At 50.3% G+C, this 23,479-nt stretch overlaps 1 protein-coding gene across 1 annotated transcript in view; it reads right to left on the minus strand.

Annotated features, from left to right (window-relative positions):
* The window catches only part of sdha (succinate dehydrogenase complex, subunit A, flavoprotein (Fp)), a 142,788-nt gene that overhangs the window by 111,089 nt on the left and 8,220 nt on the right, over positions 1 to 23,479 (minus strand). The window lies entirely within an intron of this gene.

A 23,479-nucleotide genomic window follows, 5' to 3' on the forward strand; every position in this document is an offset into this window, starting at 1 on the left:
CACAGATTCACTCCCGCTGAGGGAAGAAATTCCTCCTCATCGGTCTTAAATGGGTGACCCCTTACTCTGAGATTGTGCCCTCTGGTCCTAGACTCTCCCACAAGAGGAAACATCTTCTCAGCATCTACCCTGTCAAGCCTCCAGAGAATCCTATTTGTCTCAATAAGGTCACCTCTCATTCTTCTCAACTCCAATGATAATAGGTCCAATCTACTCAACATCTTCTCACAAAAAAAATCTCTCTATTCCCGAGATCAACTTAGTGAACCTTCTCTGGACTGTCTCCAATGCCAGTGATATGCTGTGTTTCTTCTTGATCCTTTTCTTTCATTGGTTAAGAAGGTAGTCCACTGGATCCAACATTCACAAACTGCCAGATTTGACTTTCATATTGCTCCACCGTTACCAATTTACATTTCCAGCAATTTTTAGTATAAATACAGTGTCATCTACAGGGTGGGAAATTAAGCCAAATTCTTGGCAGTCGCCTCACCTGTCATTCTTGCAATTTCTGGGCCAACATATTGCTGCACCAGACACTACCAAAGGAAATATTCAATCAATAGAAGTAAAATCCATTGGATCTTCATTTGGGCAGCACGGCAGCACAAGTGGATAGCACTGTGGCTTCACAGCGCCAGGGTCCCAGGTTCGATTCCCCGCTGGGTCACTGTCTGTGCGGAGTTTGCACGTTCTCCCCGTGTCTGCGTGGATTTCCTCCGGGTGCTCCGGTTTCCTCCCACAGTCCAAAGACGTGCATGTTAGGTGGATTGGCCACGATAAATTGCCCTTCATGACCAAAAAAGATTAGGAGGGATTATTGGGTTACGGGGATAGGGTGGAAGTGAAGGCTTAGGTGGGTCGGTGCAGACTCAATGGGCCGAATGGCCTCTTTCTGCACTGTATGCAGTTGTACAAAACTCTAGTACGGCCGCATTTGGAGTATTGCGTACAGTTCTGGTCGCCTCATTATAGGAAGGACGTGGAAGCTTTGGAACGGGTGCAGAGGAGATTTACCAGGATGTTGCCTGGTATGGAGGGAAAATCTTATGAGGAAAGGCTGATGGACTTGAGGTTGTTTTCGTTAGAGAGAAGAAGGTTAAGAGGTGACTTAATAGAGGCATACAAAATGATCAGAGGGTTAGATAGGGTGGACAGCAAGAGCCTTCTCCCGCGGATGGAGGTGGCTAGCACGAGGGGACATAGCCTTAAATTGAGGGGTAATAGATATAGGACAGAGGTCAGAGGTGGGTTTTTTACACAAAGAGTGGTGAGGCCATGGAATGCCCTACCTGCAACAGTAGTGAACACGCCAACATTGAGGGCATTAAAAAATTTATTGGATAAGCATATGGATGATCAGGGCATAGTGTAGGTTAGATGGCCTGTAGATTTTTTCCATGTCGGTGCAACATCGAGGGCCGAAGGGCCTGTACTGCGCTGTATCGTTCTATGTTCTATGTATGTTCTATGTCACCTGTCATAGCATTAATAGGAGCAGGAATAGGCCATCCGGCCTGTCGAGCCAATTCTGTCATTCAATAAGATCATGGCTGATCTGAATATGGACTCAGCTGCACTCTCTTGCCTGCTCCCCATAACTCTTGACTCGTTTGTAAATGAAAAATCTGTCGAACTCAGATTCGAATATGTTATATAATCTAACATCCACATAGTGAACTGGCAGATAATCTAGAAGTCTCCTTTCGCCATGTGTTTTCCACTCCATTTTAAATTGAATGCTTTTTTTAGTCATCCCAAAAATTTTGGAGGAATAATTCTGTGCTGATGAACGCAGTATAAAAAACATCACTTTCTGGATGGGATTGTTTGTGTCATCTTGATCAGTAATATTTATTTCATGCTGAGTTTGTTATATTACCTCATCCACAGCAATGTGGGTTAATTGCTCAAATGCAGCAATATGGAGAAGAGCATACAGATGGACCAACAGTGTAGATTTGTGGGATTTGGGATCATGTTTTAGGGGTGTGAAATCAACTGATTTTGGATTGTGTGTAAGGGGTTTAAATCTTGTGACTGAAATATGGGCAAAGGATTTAAACCATCTGGTTTTGAATTATGGATAAAAATCTGTTGGATTTGTTGCATTATTTTTAACAGATTTTGGATGAGAATATGCTGTGCTTGTTTAAGCATTTCATTTATATATTTTTGCATGAGTATAATGTCTTTTTTTTACATCTGTGAAACTTGAATGCAATAAATCAGTGATTTATATCTGGAACTGATGAAAATATATCTTGTAAAATAAAAGTTGTCACTATGCTCTTGATCTTGTATACTGCATAGATAATAGGTTTTATTAAGTAAGTGCATTCCACTGGTTCTTCGTTACCAATTTTCTTCTATCATGTGGGCGGCAGGGTTTCTCCAGGATCCCAGGTTCGATTCCGGCCTCGGGTCACTGTGTGGAATTGCACTTTTTCCCCGTGTCGGCGTGGGTTTGTTCCGGGTGCTCTGGTTTCCTCCCACAGTCCAAAGATGTGCAGGTTAGGTGGATTGTAAAGTGTCCCTTAGAGTCCAAAAAGGTTAGGTGGGGTTACGGGGATAGGGTGGAAGCCTGGGCTTAAGTCGGGTGCTCTTTCCAAGGGCCGGTGCAGACCCAATGGGCCGAATGGCCTCCTTCTGTACTGTAAATTATATGATTCATGTTTTCACTGGAAATAAGGGTTTAGATGTGATTTTTTTTTTTCGGATAAGAAGGGACTGGATAATGTGAACTATTTCATCTTCTCCAAACCATAGAGTGAGTGGACATGGCCTGTGTTTGAAGGGCAGGTGGGAGAAGATGAGATGGGTATATTCTAAATTAAAAAGTATATGAATTATTTGAGACAAAACATTAGAAGTATGTTTGAGAGGAACAGGTACTTTGGATCAATGATTCCCAAAGCTCTTCATCATTGGAGTTTTCCTCATGTTCTGTCTTGGTCTATCGTAGATTAATTGATTTTTTAAAAATATTTTTATTCTCCTTTTTCACATTTTCACCCAACAAACAATCAACAGTAACAAATATAATGTTAAACCCGTGGTCAACAAACCCTTCCTCCTAACACCCCCCAAATTTTAAATACAAACATCGAAGAAAAGGAATCAGGAATCCACCATCCACCATTTAAAAAAAAAAAAATTTAGAGTAGCCAATTCATTTTTTCCAATTAAGGGGCAATTTAGCATGGCCAATCCACCTACCCTGCACATCTTTTGGGTTGTGGGGGTGAAACCCACGCAGACACGGGGAGAATGTGCAAACACCACACGGACAGTGACCCAGGGCCGGGATCGAACCCGGGTCCTCAGTGCCGTAGGCAGCAATGCTAACCACTGTGCCACCGTGCTGCCCCCTCCACCATCCACCATAATCATCAACAATATACACAGTCCAAACCGCAGCCCCCACCCCCACCCCCCCCACCCCAACCTTCCCAATGTTCGATGTCATTCAATTCTTGAAATTCCATAATGAACAAAGCCCATGAATTGTAGAACCCTTCCATCCTTCCCATAAACTCAAACTTCACCTTCTTGAGGGCTAAAAACTTCAACAGATCCCCCTACCACGCCAGGGCACAGTGTGGAGAAACTGAACTCCACCCCAACAGGATCCGCCTTTGGGTGATCAGCGAGGCGAAGGCTAAAACATCTGCCTCCACACCTGCTTCCAACCCCGGCTGATCCGGTACCATGAAAATGGTCTCTAGAGGACCAGGCCCAAGCATCATATGTACCACCTTCAAAATTAAACTGAAAACCTCCCTCCAGCTTTGGACAGGACCAAAACATGTGAACGTGGTTTACGAGACACCGCAACGCTCACAAGTATCCTCTACCCCCTCAGAGAGTCGGCTCATCCTTGCCTTTGTGAGGTGCGCCTGAAACACCACCTTCAGCTGTATCAGCCCCAACCTTGCGCATGGAGTTGAGGCATTCACCCTCCAGAGCACCTTACACCACAACCCCTCGTCCATGATCTCTCAACTCTTCCTCCCACTTTGTCTTAACCCCCTCCAGCGGTGCCTTCGCTTCTCCCAGAATCACTGCATAAATCGCCGACACCAACCCCTCCTCCGTTCCCCTGTCGTCAGCACGTCCTCCAACAGTGTGGAGGTTGGCACCACCGGAAAGCTCTGTATCTCGTTCTTAGAGAAATCTCGGACCTGCATATACCTAAACATTTCATGTCTCATTCAGCAGCGATTTGACTGAAGAAGCATCATGTCTGGCAGAGGGAAAGGAGGCAAAGGACTGGGCAAAGGCGGAGCAAAGCGGCACCGCAAAGTGCAAAAAAATCGGGTAACACGGTAGCATGGTGGTTAGCATAAATGCTTCACAGCTCCAGGGTCCCAGGTTCGATTCCCGGCTGGGTCACTGTCTGTGCGGAGTCTGCACATCCTCCCCGTGTGTGCATGGGTTTCCTCCGGGTGCTCCGGTTTCCTCCCACAGTCCAAAGATGTGCGGGTTAGGTGGATTGGCCAGGCTAAATTGCCCTTAGTGTCCTAAAAAAATAATACGGTTAATGGGGGTTGTTGGGTTACTGGGATAGGTATACGTGGGCTTGAGTAGGGTGATCATTGCTCGGCACAACATCGAGGGCCGAAGGGCCTGTTATGTGCTGTACTGTTCTAAATTTCCCCCTGCCCCAATCCCTTTCCACACCTCCAAACTTCTCAAGGAGATGGCCAGCGACTCAATTGCAAGCATTGACAACAGGGACTTATGACATCTCTGCCTGGTCCTACGGCGCAGAACAAGATATCCCAAATTCATGTTATTTGTGCGGAACCCATCTGGCCCTGCTACCATCCCCGATTGCATCCTCCCAATCATGTCTTTTATCTCCTGCTCTGCTATCACCCCATCCAATATGCCCCTGTCCCCCTACCCCAGCCTCGGGTATTCAAAACTATCCAGGAATTCCTGCATCTCCCGATCCCCCCCCCCAGGTTGCTCCAATCTATACAATCTCTCATAAAACTCCTCAAACACCTTATTAATCTGATCTGGAGCCACCACCAACTTCCCTGCCCTATCCCACACCTGAACAATTTCCCTCACTGCTGCCTGTCTCTGAGACTGGCCTGCCAACATGTGCCCGGCCTTCTTTCCATATTCGTAAACTGATCCCCTTGCCCGCTTCAATTGACGCACTGCATTCCTTTTGGACAACCGGTCAAAACTCGCCTGTAACTTCTTCCTCTTTTCCAACTTTGTTGGATCCCCGTCTTCTGCATGACTCCTGTCTGCCTCCAACATCTCATCTGTTACCCATTGATGCTCCACCCTCTCCTCCTTATCCACCTTTGCATTAAACAAGATCACCTCGCTCCTCACCACCGCCTTTAGAGCTTCCCAAACCACTGCCTGCAAAACCTCTCCCGTACAATTGAACTCCACATATTCCTCAATTACTTTCCCAATCCTATCACAGAACCCTCGGTCCCCCAACAGCCGCACATCTAATCTCAACTCCGGCCTCTGCACTGGCCCAAAGGCAGTTTGCACAAGTTGAAGCACTGGTTAGGGAGAAGTTAGGGTTTAGGGGGATCAAAGAATCAACCTTTGTTTTTTTTTAAAACATTTTATTAAGGCATTTATAATTTTATAACAATAAATGGTACAAATAAAAATATAAACATAGTGCAAAAAAAATTCTCACTAATCCCACCTACTCTAAACATAAAGTAGCCGAACTCCCCACCTACTTCCCCACCCCCCACCAGCAGTATTGCTTCTGCTGACTTTTTAATTTTCGCCAAAGAAGTCGATAAATGGCTGCCACCTCAGGGCGAACCCCAACATTGACCCTCTCAGGGCAAGCTTAATTTTCTCAAGTCTGAGAAACCCAGCCATGTCGCTAACCCAGAGCTCTGATTTTGGGGGCTTCGAATCCCTCCACACTAACAATATCCGATGTTGTGGCGATTTCTGTAAGAACAGAGAAGATGGTAAAAGAGGGGGGCGGGGGGGGGGGTGGCATTGTTAATCAAGGAAAGTATTACAGCGGTAGAAAGGGCGTTTGAGGACTCGTCTACTGAGGTAGTATGGGCCGAGGTTAGGAACAGGAGAGGAGAGGTCACCCTGTTGGGAGTTGTCTATAGACCTCCGAATAATTCCAGAGATGTAGAGGAAAGGATAGCAAAGACAATTCTCGACAGGAGCAAGAGTAACAGGGTAGTTGTTATGGGGGACTTTAACTTTCCAAATATTGACTGGAAATACTATAGTTCGAGTACTATAGATGGGTCAGTTTTTGTGCAGTGTGTGCAGGACGGTTTTCTGACACAGTATGTAGACAGGCCAACAAGGGGCGATGCCACATTGGATTTGGTACTGGGTAATGAACCCGGCCAGGTGTTAGATTTAGATGTAGGTGGTAGTGATCACAATTCAGTTATGTTTACTTTAGCAATTGGCAGGGATAGGTATATACCGCAAGGCAAGAATTATAGCTGGGGGAAAGGCAATTATGATGCTATTCGGCAAGAATTAGGATGTATAGGATGGATGGGGAAGGAAACTGCAGGGGATAGGTACAATCGAAATGTGGATCTTTTTCAAGGAACGGCTACTGCGTGTCCTTGATAAGTATGTACCTGTCAGGCAGGGAGGAAGTTGTCGAGCAAGGGAACCGTCGTTTACTAAGGAAGTTGAAGCACTTGTCAAGAGGAAGAAGAAGGCTTATGTTTGGATGAGACATGAAGGCTCAGTTAGGGAACTTGAGAGTTAAAAGATAGCCAGGAAGGACCTAAAGGGAGAGTTAAGAAGAGCGAGGAGAGGACACGAAAAGTCGTTGGCGGATAGAACAACAAAGAACAAAGAAAATTACAGCACAGGAACAGGCCCTTCGGCCCTCCCAGCCTGCGCCGATCCAGATCCTTTATCTAAACCTGTCTCCTATTTTCCAAGGCCTACTTCCCTCTGTTCCCGCCCGTTCATATACCTGTCCTGATGCATCTTAAATGATGCTATCGTGCCCGCCTCTACCACCTCCGCTGGTACCCACCACCCTCTGCGTAAAAAACTTTCCACGCACATCTCCCTTAAACTTTCCCCCTCTCACCTTGAAATTGTGACCCCTTGTAACTGACACCCCCACACTTGGGAAAAGCTTGTTGCTATCCACCCTGTCCATACCTCTCATAATTCTGTAGACCTCAATCAGGTCCCCCCTCAACCTCCATCTTTCCAACTAAAACAATCCTAATCTACTCAACCTTTCTTCATAGCTAGCACCCTTCATACCAGGCAACATCCTGGTGAACCTCCTCTGCACGCTCTCCAAAGCATCCACATCCTTCTGGTAATGTGGCGACCAGAACTGCACGCAGTATTCCAAATGTGGCCGAACCAAAGTCCCATACAACTGTAACATGACCTGCCAACTCTTGTACTCAATACCCCGTCCGATGAAGGCAAGCATGCTGTATGCCTTCTTGACCACTCTATCCACCTGCGTTTCCACCTTCAGGGTACAATGGACCTGAACTCCCAGATCTCTCTGTACATCAATTTTCCCCAAGATCCTTCCATTGACCATATAGTCCGCTCTTGAATTTGATCTTCCAAAATGCATCACCTCGCATTTGTCTGGATTAAACTCCATCTGCCATTTCTCTGCCCAACTCTCCTATCTATCTATATTTTGTTGTATTCTCTGACAGTCCTCCTCGCTATCTGCAACTCCACCAATCTTAGTATCATCTGCAAACTTGCTAATCAGACCACCTATACCTTCCTCCAGGTCATTTATGTAGATCACAAACAACAGTGGTCCGAGCACGGATCCCTGTGGAACACCACTAGTCACCCTTCTCCATTTTGAGACACTCCCTTCCACCACTACTCTCTGTCTCCTGTTGCCCAGCCAGTTCTTTATCCATCTAGCTTGTACACCCTGAACACCATACAACTTCACTTATTCCATCATCCTGCCATGGGAAACCTTATCAAACGCCTTACTAAAGTCCATGTATATGACATCTACAGCCCTTCCCTCATCAATTAACTTTGTCACTTCCTCAAAGAATTCTATTAGGTTTGTAAGACATGACCTTCCCTGCACAAAACCATGCTGCCTATCACTAATAAGTCTATTTTCTTCCAGATGTGAACAGGATCAAGGAAAACCCTAAGGCTTTCTATAGGTATATCAGGAACAAAAGAATGACTAGAGTAAGATTAGGGCCAATCAAGGATAGTAGTGGAAAGTTGTGTGTGGAATCAGAGGAGATAGGGGAAGCGTTAAATGGATATTTTTTGTCAGTGTTTACACTAGAGAAAGACAATGTTGTCGAGGAGAATACTCAGGTACAGTCGACCAAGCTAGATAGGATTGAGGTTCACAAGGAGGAGGTGTTAGCAATTTTGGAAAGTGTAAAAATAGATAAGTCCCCTGGGCCAGATGGGATTTATCCTAGGATTCTCTGGGAAGCCAGGGAGGAGATTGCAGAGCCTTTGTCCTTGATCTTTATGTCGTCTTTGTCGACAGGAATAGTGCCGGAAGACTGGAGCAAATGTTGTCCCCTTGTTCAAGAAGGGGAGTAGAGACAACCCTGGTAATTATAGACCTGTGAGCCTTACTTCGGTTGTGGGTAAAATGTTGGAAAAGGTTATAAGAGATAGGGTTTCTAATCATCTTGAAAAGAACAAGTTGATTAGCAATAGTCAACACGGTTTTGTTAAGGGTAGGTCATGCCTCACAAGCCTTATTGAGTTTTTTGAGAAGGTGACCAAACAAGTGGATGAGGGTAAAGCGGTTGATGTGGTGTATATGGATTTCAGTAAGGCGTTTGATAAGGTTCCCCACGGTAGGCTATTGCAGAAAATACGGAAGTGGTATGGATGGGCCGGAGGGAGGGGCGCCAGGGAACAATGGGTGAGAGACGCGCTGCCGCCGAAGAGGGGAGCCACCAGGCTAGCTGGGTGGGCTAGTTAACGGAAGCCAGGTTGCGGGGGGGGGGGGGGGGGGGTTCATATAGTTAGACTTGAGCAGGGGTTAGGTGGTAGGATGGTGTTACTAGGGGGGAGGGGGGGGCAAGTTGATCTGCTGACGAGGATGGAAACTGGACATGGCAACAGTGGGGAGGTCATGGTGGAGCCGGCCAGGAGGCGGGCCAGAGGAAGCGCGACATATGGCTGGAGGGTTGGCCAAGGAAAGGGGATGGCTGATCAGCAAAGGGGGGGGGGGGGGGGGGGGGGTGCGAAGTGCCCCCCAACCAGGCTGATCACCTGGAATATTAGAGGGCTAAATAGGCCAGTGAAGACGGGCGTGTGTTTGCGCATTTGCGGGTTCTGAACGCGGACATAGTCATGCTGCAGGAGACGCACCTGAAAATGGCGGACCAGGTTAGGTTAAGGAAGGGCTGGGTTAGTCAGGTCTTTCATTCGGGGCTTGATTCTAAGACGAGGGGGGTTGCGATCCTGATGAATAAAAGGGTTTAATTAGAGGCAGAAGGTACAGTTGCAGATGGGGGCGGCAGATTTGTTATGGTCGAGTAAGCTCGAAGAGGTGAGAGTAGTCTTGGTAAGTGTGTATGCCCCTAATTGGGACAATGTGGATTTTATGAGGAGGTTGCTAGGGAAGATCCCTGACTTGGATTCATGCAAACTGATTATGGGTGGGGACTTTAACACAGTCCTGGACCCGAGCCTGGATCAATCGTCTTCAAAAACAGGCAGGTTGCCAGCGTTGGCAAAGGAACTGAGAGGGTTCATGGAGAAAATGGGGGAGCTGACCCGTGGAGATTTTGCAGGCCGTCAGCGAGAGAGTTTTCGTACTACTCCCACTTCCATAAGGTGTATTCCCAAATTGATTTCTTTGTCATGAGTAGGGACAGAATATTTGGAAATTACCATATCGGACCATGCTCCGCACTGGGGACACCTACAGATTTGTAAGGATAGCTTTCAGCACCCAGAATGGAGGTTGGAAGTTGGATTGCTTGCGGGCGAGGCGGTGTGTGAGAGACTCAGGAAATGTATGCAGACTTGCCTGCAGGTAAATAATACCGGAGAAGTCTCAGCAGAGGTGCTCTGGGAGGCACTGAAGGCAGTGGCGTGAGAGGAGGTGAACTCAATCCGGGCTCAAAGGGACAGGACAAATAGGGCAGAAATGGACCGGCTGGTTCAGGAAATTTTATGGACGGACAGGAGCTATGCAGAGTCCCCGAGGCCCGAATTACTCAGGAAACGACAGAGGCTGCAGGGCGGGTTTGGGGTGCTGACTACAGGCAAGGCTGCAGAGCAGCTTAGAAAGGCAAAAGGCGCAATATATGAACATGGAGAGAAGGCCAGCAGAATGCTCGCGCAATAACTAAGGAAGAGAGAAGCGGCTAGGGAGACAGGACGGATAGCGGATGGGGAGGGAAATCTGGTGGGGGACCCGGCAGGGCTGAACAAGGTGTTTAGGGACTTTTATAGTAAGCTGTACACTTCGGAACCCCCCGAGGGACCGGAGGGGATGACGTAATTCCTGGACGGACTGACCTTCCAAGAGTAGATAGGGGGTTGGTAGATCGACTGGGGGCCCTGGTTAGGATCGAAGAGGTATTGGGGGGGGGGCCTGAAGGTCATGCAGTTGGGTAAAGCCCCGGGGCCGGATGGGTATCTGGTGGAGTTTCACAAAGATTTTGCCGAGATAGTGGGGCCGGTGCTGGTCAGGGTTTTTAACGAGGCAAGAGACAGAGGGGTCCTACCCCCAACGATGTCGCAGGCCACTATTTAGCTTATTCTGAAATGGGATAAAGACCCGGAAGCTTGTGGGTCTTACAGGCTCTTTGATCAACGCAGACGCTAAGTTACTGGCCAAGATCTTGGAGACTAGAATTGAGGACTGTGTACCGGATGTAATTGCGGAGGACCAAACTGCTTAATGTGATCATGATGCCCCCGGAGAGCAGGGAGGCAGAGATAGTGATAGCTATGGATGCGGAAAAGGCTTTTGACCGGGTCGAGTGGGATTATCTCTGGGAGGTGCTGGGACGGTTTGGGTTCGGGGAGGGGTTCATTGACTGGGTTAGGCTGTTATATCAGGCTCCAGAGGCTAGTGTAAGGATGAACAGGATGACATCAGATTATTTCAGACTGCACCGCGGTACTAGACAGTGTTGCCCTCTCTCCCCACTGCTGTTCGTGCTAGCCATAGAGCCGATGGCAATTGCTCTGAGATTGGAAAGGGTTGGTCCGGGGGGAGTGGAACAGAAAGTCTCGTTATACGCGGATGCCCTGCTGTTATACATATCAGACCCATGTCAGGACGGTATTATGGAAATCCTGAGGGAATTTGGCCGGTTTTCAGGATATAAATTGAACATGGCTAAGAGCGAGATGTTCATAATTCAGGTGAGGGGGCAGGAGAGTAGGCTGAAGGGGTTGCCGTTCAGGCTGGTAGGAGAAAGCTTCAAATACTTGGGGATACAGGTGGCACGGGACTGGGGCAGGTTGCATAAGCTCAACCCGTCTCGATTGGTGGAATGAGTGAGGGAGGAGGTTAGGAGTTGGGATGCGCTCCTGCTGTCACTAGCGTGGACTGTTAAGATGATGATCCTCCCGAGATTCTTGTTCATATTTCAGTGTCTCCCCATTTTCATCCCGAGGTCCTTCTTTAAGAGGCTGAATAAAATTATCCTGGGATTTGTCTGGGCGGGGAAGTCCCCGCAGGTGAGGAAGGTGATGTTCAAAAGGAACAGAGGGGAGGGGGGGCTGGCGTTACCAACTTTAGCAACTACTACTGGGTGGCCAAAATAGCGATGATAAGGAAATGGATGGTGGGCACGGGGTCGGTTTGGGAGCGGATAGAGGCTGCTTCGTGCAGGTGCACCAGTTTGGCTGCCCTGGTTATGGCGCCACTGCCGCTCCCACCAGCGCGGTACTCCACTAGTGGTGGCGGCTCTGCGGATCTGGGGCCAGTGGAGGAGGCATATAGGGGGAAGTGAGAACATCGGTGTGGACCCCAATCTGCAGTAATCACCGATTTGCCCCGGGGAACAAGGACGGTGGGTATCGACTGTGGCGGAGGGCGGGGATTGTGAGGGTGGGTGATCTGTTCCTGGAAGGGAGCTTTCTGAGCATGAGGGCGTTGGAGGAAAAGTTTGGGCTCGCAGGAGGGAATGCGCAGACTGGTGCCGTCCTTCCCACACCTCCCACCAAAGGGGAGGCAGGACAGGATAGCTTCTTGGAGAGAGGTAGGTGAGGGTAGAGTCTCAGATATTTACAAAGAGCAAATGTGAGCAGAGGATACACAGACTGAGGACCAGAAGGTTAAGTGGGAAGAGGGGCTTGGGTGGGGAGATGGAGGACGGTATTTGGGCAGAAGCTCTGGGTAGAGTAAACACGTCGGCAACATGCGCCAGGCTCAGTCTGATCCAGTTTAAGGTCATGAACCGGGCCCAAATGACGGGGGCCCGGATGAGTAAATTCTTCGGGCTGGAGGACAAGTGTGCCAGATGCGCCAGTGGGCCAGTTAATCACATGCACATGTTCGGTCGTGCCCTAGACTCAGGGGGTACTGGCAGGGATTCGCGGACACCATGTCCCGGGTTTTGAAACTGGGGTGGTAATGAGTCCTGAGGTGGCAATCTTTGGGGTGTCGGAAGACCCGGGAGTTCAGGAGGAGAAGGAGGCCGACGTCTTGGCCTTTGCTTCCCTGGTAGCCCGGCGACAAATACTGTTGGGGCGTGGAGGGACTCAAAGACCCTGGCTATCGGGCATGGTGAGCTTTCTCGGTCTAGAAAAGGTTAAGTTCGTCTTGACAGGTTCACTATCGGGGTTCGCTCGGACGTGGCAGCCATTCATTAATTTCTTCGCGGAGAATTAATCGTCAGCGGTGGTGGGGTGGGGGGGGGCTAGGGTAGTGTAGAGTAGGGGGTGGTTTAGGCAGCTCCTTGCGAGAACGGATTTGTGGTTTGTACTATCGGATATTTGCTTTTCCTTTTGTGCAGTACTATACAATGTCATTGTTTTCTATGCCAAAAATACCGCAATAAAATTATCTTTTAAAAAAAGTACTGCGGACATGACATCCGCAAATTCTTGCCAGTATCACCTAAGATTCAGGCATGCCCAAAACATACGGACATGGTTTGCTGGCCCTCCCGCACACCTCACACACTTGTCCTCCATGCAAAAAACTTGCTCATCCGGGCCACCGTCATGTGTGCCCGGTGAACCACCTTGAATTGTATCAGGCAGAGCCTGGCACATGATGAGGACGTGTTGACTCTGCTCAAAGCATCCGCCCACAGACCAGCCTCTACCTCCCCACCCCCCCCCCCCCCCCCCCCCACCCTCCCCCCCAGCTCATCTTCCCATTTACCCTTTAGCTCATCTATCTGGGTTTCCTCCCTCACTATAAGCTCTTTGTAGATATCCGAAACCTTGCCCTCCCCCAGCCCCATTCTAGAAACTACCCTGTCTTGCGTCCCCTGTGGCGGGAGGGGGGGAAAGGGGAAACCTGCCTTTGCACAGAATTCCTTATCTGCAGAAATCGAAACTCATTCCCTCCCGGCAATTCAAGCCTCTCCTCCAAATCCTCTAAACAAGGAAAGCTCCAATCAATAGATAGATCTCCCATCCTCTCAATCCCTGCTCTCAGCCATCTCCGAAGCCCCCCCCCCATCCAACCTCCCCGGAACGAACTGGTTATTATCACAAATTGGAGCCCACACTGATGCTCCCTCCACTCTCGTATGCTTCTGCAACTGTCCCCAAACTCTCAGAGCCACCACTACCACCGCACATGTGCAGTATCAAGCCAGCGAGAATGGCAGAGGTGCCATCACCAGTTCTCCTCAACTTGTGCTCCTTCATGATATCGCCTCTACCTGCTCCCATACCGACCCCTCCCCCTCTCCCCACTTCCTGATCATGGCTATATTTGCTGCCCAGTAGTAATTCCTAAAGTCCGGCAGTTGCCGCCAGCGCCTTGTACAGCAACCGGACCCAGTCTACAAAACCTTGCCCAAACCCAAACTGCACCAGGACCTCCCACAAATACTTCCACTCCACCCAGTCAAAGGCCTTTTCTGCGTCCATAGAGACCACCACCTCCACCTCCCTCCCCTCGGAGGGCATAATGATGACATTCAATAGCCTTCTAACGTTGGCTATTAACTGCCTACCTTTTACAAATCTCATCTGGTCCTCTCCTATCACCCCCAGAACACAATCTTCTTTTCTCGAGGCCACAATCTTGACCAGCAATTTGGCGTCAACATTTAGTAGGGAGATTGGCCTAGATGACCCACATTGTTCTGGGTCCTTCTCCCAATGAGATCAAAGCCTGTGACATTGTTGGGGGAAGAATACCCCGCTCCCTTGCCTCATTAAATGCCCTCACCAGCAGCGGACCCAGCATCCCAGAAAACGTCTTATAAAATTCCACTGGGTATCCGTCTGGTCCCGGGGCCTTGCCCGACTGCATGGCCTCCAATCCCTCTACTCCTTCCACAATCCCGATCGGGGCTCCCAGTCCATCCACCAACCCTTCCTCCATCTTCAGAAACTCCAAACCCTCCAAGAATTGCCTCATCCCCTCCACCCCAGCTGGGGGCTCCGACTCATACAATCGGCTGTAAAATTCCTTGAACACCCCATTCACCACCGCAAGGTCCAAAATCATATCCCCCCTCTATCCTTCAGTCTTCCTATCTCCCTGGCCACCTCCCTTTTCCTGAGCTGGTGTGCTAGCATCCTACTGGCCTTCTCCCCATACTCATAAACCACCCCCCTCGCCTTCCTCAGCTGCCCCACCACCTACCCTATGGATATCAGACCAAACTCCATCTGCAGTTTCTGCCGCTCCTTCAACAACCCCGCCTCCGGGGCTTCCGAGTACCTTCTATCCTCCTGGAGGATCTCCCTAACCAGTCTATCCATCTCTGCCCGCTCCACCTTCTCCTGATGAGCCCCTGTCGAAATAAACTCCACCCCTAACTACTGCCCTCAGTGCCACCCATACTGTTGCTGCCGAAACCTCCCCTGTGACATTGATCTCCAAATAACTCTGGATGGCCTCCCTCACCCGCCCGCACACCTCCTCATCCGCTAACATCCAATCTCCATTGCGGGCACTGACCCCTCCACCTTGTCAACCATTAATTCACCAAGTATGGGGCATGGTCTGACACAATAATTGACGAATATTCGGCATCCACCACCCCCACCAGCAAAGCCCTGTTCAAAATGGAAAAATCAATCCGGGAGTACACTTTATGAACATGGGGTAAAAAAAGAAAACTCCTTCGCTCTTGTCCATCCAAACCTCCACGGATCTACCCCTCCCATCTGTTCCAAAAACCCGTTTAGTTCCTTTGCTGCGGCTGGCACCCTCCCTATCCTTGAAATCGACCAATCCAACCTCGGATCTATAACCGTATTAAAGTCGTATCCTCCCAAGATCAGCCTATGTGAGTCCAAGTGCGGGATCCTCCCCAACACCTGCCTCATAAACTCTGCGTTGTCTCAGTTTGATGCATAGAAATTCACTAAAACCCCTCCAGTTTCCCACTCACCAGAACATACCTACCCCCTAGAGTCTGCCACTATGCTCCTACCTCACATGACACCTGCTTATTGATCAAGATCGCTACCCCCTGGGGCAGCACGGTGGCACAGTGGTTAGCATTGCTGCCTACGGCGCTGAGGACCTGGGTTCGAATCCCGGCCCTGGGTCACTGTCTGTGAGGAGTTTGCACATTCTCCCCGTGTCTGCATGGGTTTTGCCCCCACAACCCAAAAGGTGTGCAGTGTAGGTGGATTGGCCACGCTAAATTGGCCCTTAATTGGAAAAAATAATTGGGTACTCTAAATTTTAAAATAAATTTTTTTAAAAAGATCGCTACCCCCCCCCCCGCCCGCTAGTTTTAGAGTCGAGCCCTGAATGGAATACCTGCCCAACCCACCCATTCCTCAGCCTAGTCTGATCCACTACCCTCAGGTGTGTCTCCTGTAGCATTGCCACGTCCACCTTCAAACTCTTCAAATGCGCGAACGCGCAAACCCTCTTGACCGGCACATTCATCCCTCTCAGGTTCCATGTGATCAGCCTGGTCGGGGGGGAACCCCGCCCTACCCCCCTTGCCGATTAACCAGAACCCTTCTTCGGCCTGCATCCAGCCCCCGTCCCGCGCCTCCTCAGGCCCGCCCACGAGCGCCCACCATCATCGATCCCCAATTTGTCTCCAAGCACCAGTCCCTCCCCTGTCAGCAGATCAATACCCCTCTCCATCCCCCCATAACAAAATAACAATCCCAACCCTCCTCAACAAACTGATCACCTGCTCGCCCCCACTGCATTTCTGTTAGCCAACCTGCCCAGCTAGCCCATGGCACCAAGCATTCTGTCCCCCACTGATCTCCCTCCCCTCCACTCAAACATACATATGCAAAACATCACACCCCCCAACAAAGAAAGTTTGAAAAAAAAATCTTTTTATTGGCATTCCTCATATTTCTAAACAATTGTTTGTATACATTTTTCTTACTCGCGTTAATTAACTTTATTGTACGGAGAGGTTTATTGTGCCCTTTGTTTAATTGACCCTATACACATTTCGGCGGCCTCTGGATCGATCTATAGTTCCCCTCCCCTCCCCGTTGCACCCCCTCCCTTCCTCCACACACCACCCCCGCCTCCCCGCCCCGGCTTCAGCTATATTTTGCTTCTATTTTCAGGGAAAGGGGTTGTTACCACCCCTCCCTCCTCTTCTCTTGGTTGCCCCCCCCCCCCCCCCCCACACGTTGCACAGTCCTTTTGTTCCAGGAAGCCTTCCTCCGACCCTCGGATGGCATACATCATCTCCAGGTGGAGAAATTCCGAAAGGTCAGCAAGCCAGTCTGCAGATGTGGGTGGTGCTGCCGATCGCCAGCCGATAAGGATTCTCCGGCACGCGATTAGGGAAGCGAAAGCTAGGGCTGCTCCGATACCCCGAAGATTGCCACTATCGGGCATGGCTTCACCCTCACCCCATAACCTTGGACAGTGCCTTGGAGAAGGTTGTCCAGAAACCAGCAAGTTTATGACAAGCCCAAAACATGTAGGTGTGGTTGGCCGGGCGCCTCTGGCACCGCTCACATTTATCCTCCACCTCCGGAAAGAACCTGCTCTTTCGGGTTCTGGTCAAGTGTGCTCTGTGTACCACCTAAAGCTGCATGAGGCTGAGCCTTGCGCAGGAGGAGGTGGAGATAGCCCTGCTCAGTGCTTCGCTCCAGAGTCCCCACCCTACCTCTGTCCCCAGTTCGTTCTCACATTTTGTCTGGTCTTCCAGTGGTATTCGGGCTCTTTCCAGTAACTCCATATATTTTCCCACATAGCTCCCCCTTCTCACTGCTTGTGCCTATCAGGTCCTCTAATAGTGTCGTTTCTGGGGGCCCGGGGTACCCTGCTGTCTCTTTGCGAAGGAAGTGTTTTATTTGGAGGTGTCTCAATTCCGGTCTGTTATAACCTGCCTGTTATAACATTGGCTGGGGGCTAATGACAATCCCACAATCCTGTGGGAGTATGAGCTTCCCCAATGAGGGGGGCGGAGAAATCATTAGCAGACTCCCTGCATAAATAGATCTGGCCAGTTTGGAACCAGCAGAGAGGGAGGAGTGAGCAACAAGGGAAGTTGTTGTTGTTGTTGTTGTTGTTGTTGTTGTTGTTGTTGTTGTTGTTGTTGTTGTTGTTGTTGTTGTTGTTGTTGTTGACGTTGACGTTGACGAAGATGGGTTAAAGTGAATAGCTATCTACACTGCTGAAGCTACCTCCCTAGATTTGTGTTGGACACAGGTTGGAAGTTGTTTTCTATTACACCATGTATGCCTCTGGATGGACGTTTGGATGTTTTTGATGCTGCGCTGGAAAGCTGGAACCAGTACGCACAACAGATGCGTTACTATTTCCGGGCAAACAACATCACCGAAAATGAGCGCCAGGTGGTCATATTGCTCACCGCCAGTGGCCCGCATATGTTTGGGGTGATTAGGAGCCTTACGTACCCAGCTGCGCCGGACACCAAAACGTTTGATGAACTTGTGAACTTAGTGGGGCAACATTTTAACCCAAACCCATCCACGATAGTCCAGCGTTACCGGTTTAATACCGCTGAGAGGACCCCAGGAGAATCCCTTGCCGACTTTCTATCCAGGCTACGCAAGATTGCAGAGTACCGTGACGATGGTGAGACCTTGACAGAGATATTACGCGGCCATTTGGTTTGCAGTATTAACAATGCCGCCACCCAGAAAAAGTTGTTAGCCGAGCCAACATTGACTTTTCAACAGGCCATTCAAATAGTATTGTCCCGAGAGAGCGCAGAACGAGGAGTGCAGGAGCTACAGGGAATGGAGGTGCTTTGGGGCCTTGGGGCGCAACCCCTTCCGTCCGAAAGCGTCCCCCCGCACCCCAGCGGTACCTTGGGCAAGGCGACATCCGGATCGACGCCAGTGGCCATCGGACATTCCTCCCCGAAGGGAGCCTTCTCCAGAACCAATGAATGAGGAGCCATGTCCGTGCCAGACTTGTAGGCGCTGACCCCATAGCGGACGCCGGTCCTGGGGGCGCCAGAGGCGTCGTCGTTCTGACCAAAACTGGGGCCAGCCCAGGGGCCGTACCTTTCATTTGGATGAACCTGCAGCGACTACTCCTGTGGACATCGAGACGGAGGACGACTGCCTGCAGCTGCATTGTGTAGCAGCTCCCCGTGTGGCCCCCATTAAAGTGACAGTACGGGTCAATGGTCACCCGCTTGAGATGGAGTTGGACACTGGCGCAGCGGTCTCCGTGATCGCCCAGAGGACATTCGACCGCATCAAGCAGGGTATACAGACCCTTACCTTAACCGACACACAGGCCAGGTTGGCCACCTACACGGGGGAACCATTGGACATTGCAGGAACTACGATGACCCCTGTTGTTTATGGACGCCAGGAGGGGCATTTCCCACTTATCGTGGTGTGTGGCCACGGGCCCAGCCTGTTGGGTCGGGACTGGTTGCACCATTTGCGGCTGCATTGGCAGCACATCCTCCAAACAGTTTCTGGAGGGTTGACTCAGGTGCTAGGACAGTACCCAGATGTATTCCAGCCCGGTTTGGGGAAAATAAAAGGGGCTGTAGCCCGTATTCAAGTCAAACCAGGAGCCACGCCGCGCTATTTCCGGGCGCGCCCGGTGCCTTACGCCTTGCTCGAGATGGTAGAAGGGGAGCTCACTCGTTTGGAGACTTTGGGTATCATCAGGCCTGTCCGTTTCGCTGACTGGGCAGCACCAATTGTACCTGTAATGAAGCCAGATGCCACAGTTCACTTGTGCGGCGACTATAAACTTACAGTGAATACGGCTTCACGACTCGACCGATACCCAATGCCTCGCATAGAGGATCTCTACGTGAAGCTTGCAGGCGGACTCTCATTCACAAAATTAGATATGAGTCACGCCTACCTACAGTTGGAGCTGGACCCTGCCTCCCGGCCATATGTAACGATTAATACACACCGGGGCCTGTATGAATATACACGTTTGCCCTTTGGAGTATCCTCTGCCTGCGCTATTTTTCAACGTGTTATGAAGGGCATTTTGAGAGGTTTACTTAGATGTCTACTTAGATGACGTTTTGATCACAGGGACGTCGGAGCAGGAACATTTGGAAAATTTGGAGGCTGTCCTTAGACGCTTTTCGGAGGCTGGAGTCCGTTTACGTCGCAGTGCGTTTTTCAGGCGAAGGAAGTAGTCTACCTAGGTTATCGGGTGGACCGCGAAGGTTTGCACCCTGTCGTAGAGAAGGTGCGTGTAATTCAACAGGCCCCCGCCTCGACTGACACTTTGCATCTTCGTTCGTTTCTCGGCCTCGTAAACTATTATGGAAAGTTCCTTCCCAATCTGGCAACTACGCTGCACCTTCTGCTAAAGAAGAATCACACCTGGGTTTGGGGTCAGGCGCAAGAAACCGCTTTCCAGCAGGTAAAACAACAATTGTCGTCTGGGCTACTAACCCACTATGATCCTGGAAAGCCTTTGCTCGTCACATGTGATGCATCCCCGTATGGTATTGGGGCCGTCCTGTCCCACAAGATGGAGAACGGGGCCGAGCGGCCGATAGCTTTCGCCTCCCGCACATTGACTGCAGCGGAAAAAAAGTACGTGCAGATCGAGAAGGAGGGCCTGGCAGTGGTCTTTGAGGTGAAACATTTCCACCAGTATGTCTATGACCGCCACTTCACTATCGTGACTGCTCATAAGCCTCTGCTGGGATTTTTCAGAGAGGATAAGCCAACACCGCCCATTGCTTCCGCACGGATCCAGCGCTGGGCTTTGTTGCTCGCTGCATACGAGTATTCTCTGGCGCACAAACCAGGAACCCAGATAGGGAATGCCGACGCACTGAGCAGATTGGCTTTATCGACCGGCCCAATGTCGACCCCTTCGACCGGTGAGGTGGTTGCAACCCTAAATTTTATGGACACCTTGCCTGTCACGGCATCACAGATCCGTGAGTGGACCCAGATGGAGCCAGTCCTGTCAAAGGTTCGGCACATAGTCCTGTATGTGGGCAGCATAGACAGCTCCCAGGCGAGTTGCGGGCATTTTTCTCCAAGCTGTCCGAATTCAGCGTGGAAGACGGCATCCTTTTATGAGGGACGCTTGTGATTGTCCCGGATAAAGGACAGGAGCTGATACTGAGAGACTTGCACAATGGGCATCCAGGTGTGACCAAAATGAAAATGTTGGCCCGGAGTTATGTCTGGTGGCCAGTCCTCGACACCCACATTGAGAAGGTGGCCCAAACCTGCTCCATTTGCCAGGAGCATCAGAAGCTTCTGCTGGCCGCGCCCCTACATCACTGGGAATGGCCAGGGCGGCCTTGGGCGCGCTTGCATGCGGATTTCGCCGGCCCTTTTCAAGGATCCATGTTCCTGCTATTAATCGACGCCCAGTCTAAATGGCTAGAGGTGCAGAAGATGGGAGGCACAACGTCTTGCGCAACAATCGAGAAGATGCGTTTGTCTTTCAGTACGCATGGCCTCCCCGAGGTGCTGGTCACGGACAACGGCACTCCGTTCACAAGTTAGGAGTTTGCGAGGTTCATGAAGACGAGCGGCATCCGCCATATCCGCACTGCCCCTTACCACCCGGCTTCAAATGGGTTGGCGGAGCGCGCAGTGCAGACATTCAAACGAGGCTTAAAGAAGCAGTCTTCCGGGTCGATGGACACAAGACTGGCTCGATTTTTGTTTTCATATAGGACCACCCTCCATGTGGTGACTGGGGTAGCTCCCGCAGAACTCCTAATGGGCCATAGACTTCGCACCCGCCTTAGCATGGTTTTCCCGGACACTGGCGCAAAAGTACGCCACACACAAGAACGGCAGGGACATGGTTTTTCTCGGCATTGGCCGATTCGGCAGTTTACGCCCGGTGACCCAGTGTTCGTTCGGAATTTTGCTGGTGGTGCCCAGTGGGTCCCTGGCGTAATCTTTCGCCAAATGGGCCCTATCTCTTACCAGGTGCAAGCCCAGGGTCGCTCCAGCGCAAACATGTAGACCATGTTTGGTCCAGAAGACTATCCCTTCCAAAGATTCCCCGCCCCAGGAGCTCATTTCTACAGCCATAGAGACCAGACACAATGGAAAGTATTCCTCACAATCTTCCTCTGGTGCCTCACTCAAAGCCTGCGCAGAACGTGGAGATAAAGACACCGAGATGACGGAGGCAGCAGACTCTGACTCTCAGAAGGAGACACAAGACATCTCAGAGGGGGAATCCTCGGGGCCCACGGGCCGTGGATTTACAACCGTTGCGCCGTTCATCACGGAAGCACCGGTCTCCATCTCGTTACACGCCGCCCGATCCAGCGCCTCGTGCAAATGGTGTCCGGCCTGCGGCAAACCGAGTCCAACGCCCTCCTTCGCCAGAGTCTTGGGTGGATTCCTTGGACTTTGCGAGCGAGGGATGTTATAACCCTGCTTACCATTGGCTGGGGACTAACTACAATCCCACAATCCTATGGGAGTATGAGCTTCCCCAATGAGGGGGGGCGGAGAAATCATTAGCAGACTCCCTGCATAAATAGAGCTGGCCAGTTTGGAACCAGCAGAGAGAGGAGTGAGCAACAAGGGAAGTTGTTGCTGCTGTTGTGTGTATATGTTATTGTAAATAAATGTTATTACTTTGCATCCTGAAAACTCGTGCTGGATTCTTCGTGGCCCTCACAAAACTGGCCTTTTGCTGGTTTCCACTTCCTTGTCAGTTCGTCCAGTGTCGTCAGTCTGCGCCCTCTGTAGAAGTCCCCGACCGTCAGTGTGCCCCGTCCCAAATCCATCTTTTGAAGGTGGAATCCAGCATGGCTGGGGGAATCTGTGATTGCCACAGATGGGCGCCATGGGGGACATTTTAGTTATCCCCAAGTGTTGTCTCAGCTGGGTCCACTGGGAAGTGTGTTATGGGCTTGTCCAGGGCTTGTTATGTGTCTTGTTGAGGCGGATGGGAGTGCTCCTGTCGCCAGGTCCGGAGGGTCGTTCCCTTGCAGGAGGCCTCCTCCATTTGTACCACTCTGAGTTGAGTTTGTGCACCCATCCCCTCACTCTTTCTGTCGTTGCTGCCCAGTGGTAGTAATTTAGGTTTGGTGACTTTTCCTCTTTGCAGTGTTGATTTGGGAATTCTCGGGTTCCTCCCCCACCCCCCCACACACACACAAACACCATGATTAGACTGTCTACATTTTGTAAAAAGGCCTTGGGATGAAGATCGGTCTGGATCTAAACAGGAAGAGGAACCATGGCAGTACGTTCATCTTGATCGTCTGCACTCTCCCTGCCAGGGAGAGTGGGAGTAAGCCCCACCGTTGAAGGTCTTTTCTTACTTCCTCCACCAGGCTGGTCAGGTTCCACTTGTGGATCTGTGTCCAATCTGGCTATATGGATAACCACATAACGGAATCCAGGTAATGGAATCTGTTCTGGGTTGTTTTAAATGGGAGCCCCTCCAGCTTTGCCCCTCCCCATTTGGGTTCACTGGGAATACCTCACTGTGATAAATGATTACTGCACCTTTAATGTAATGATCCCTTTAAGACCGGGTTTGGAACCCTGGGGGACTCCACTTCTCGGTAGCTGTCTAGTTCTCTGCTAATTAAAGCCTTTGTATTACCAATCATCTCTCTCGAGTTGTAATTGAGGGTATCTCAATTGAATTAGCAGATTACTTCAAGATGGACAGCGGTCTAAAGCTGGAGAAGCTCAACTTGGACGCTCAGTCGCCGGAGACCGCAGAAATTTTTAAATACTGGCTTTGGTGTTTTGAGGCCTACCTGAACTCCTCAGACACTCCAGTCGACGGACCACGCAAGCTGAGCATACTACACAGCAGGGGCAGCAGGGTAGCATGGTGGTTAGCATAAATGCTTCACAGCTCCAGGGTCCCAGGTTCGATTCCCGGCTGGGTCACTGTCTGTGTGGAGTCTGCACGTCCTCCCCCTGT

The sequence above is a fragment of the Scyliorhinus canicula genome, chromosome 10 (genome assembly GCF_902713615.1).
Source record: "Scyliorhinus canicula chromosome 10, sScyCan1.1, whole genome shotgun sequence".
Lineage (NCBI taxonomy): Eukaryota > Metazoa > Chordata > Chondrichthyes > Carcharhiniformes > Scyliorhinidae > Scyliorhinus > Scyliorhinus canicula.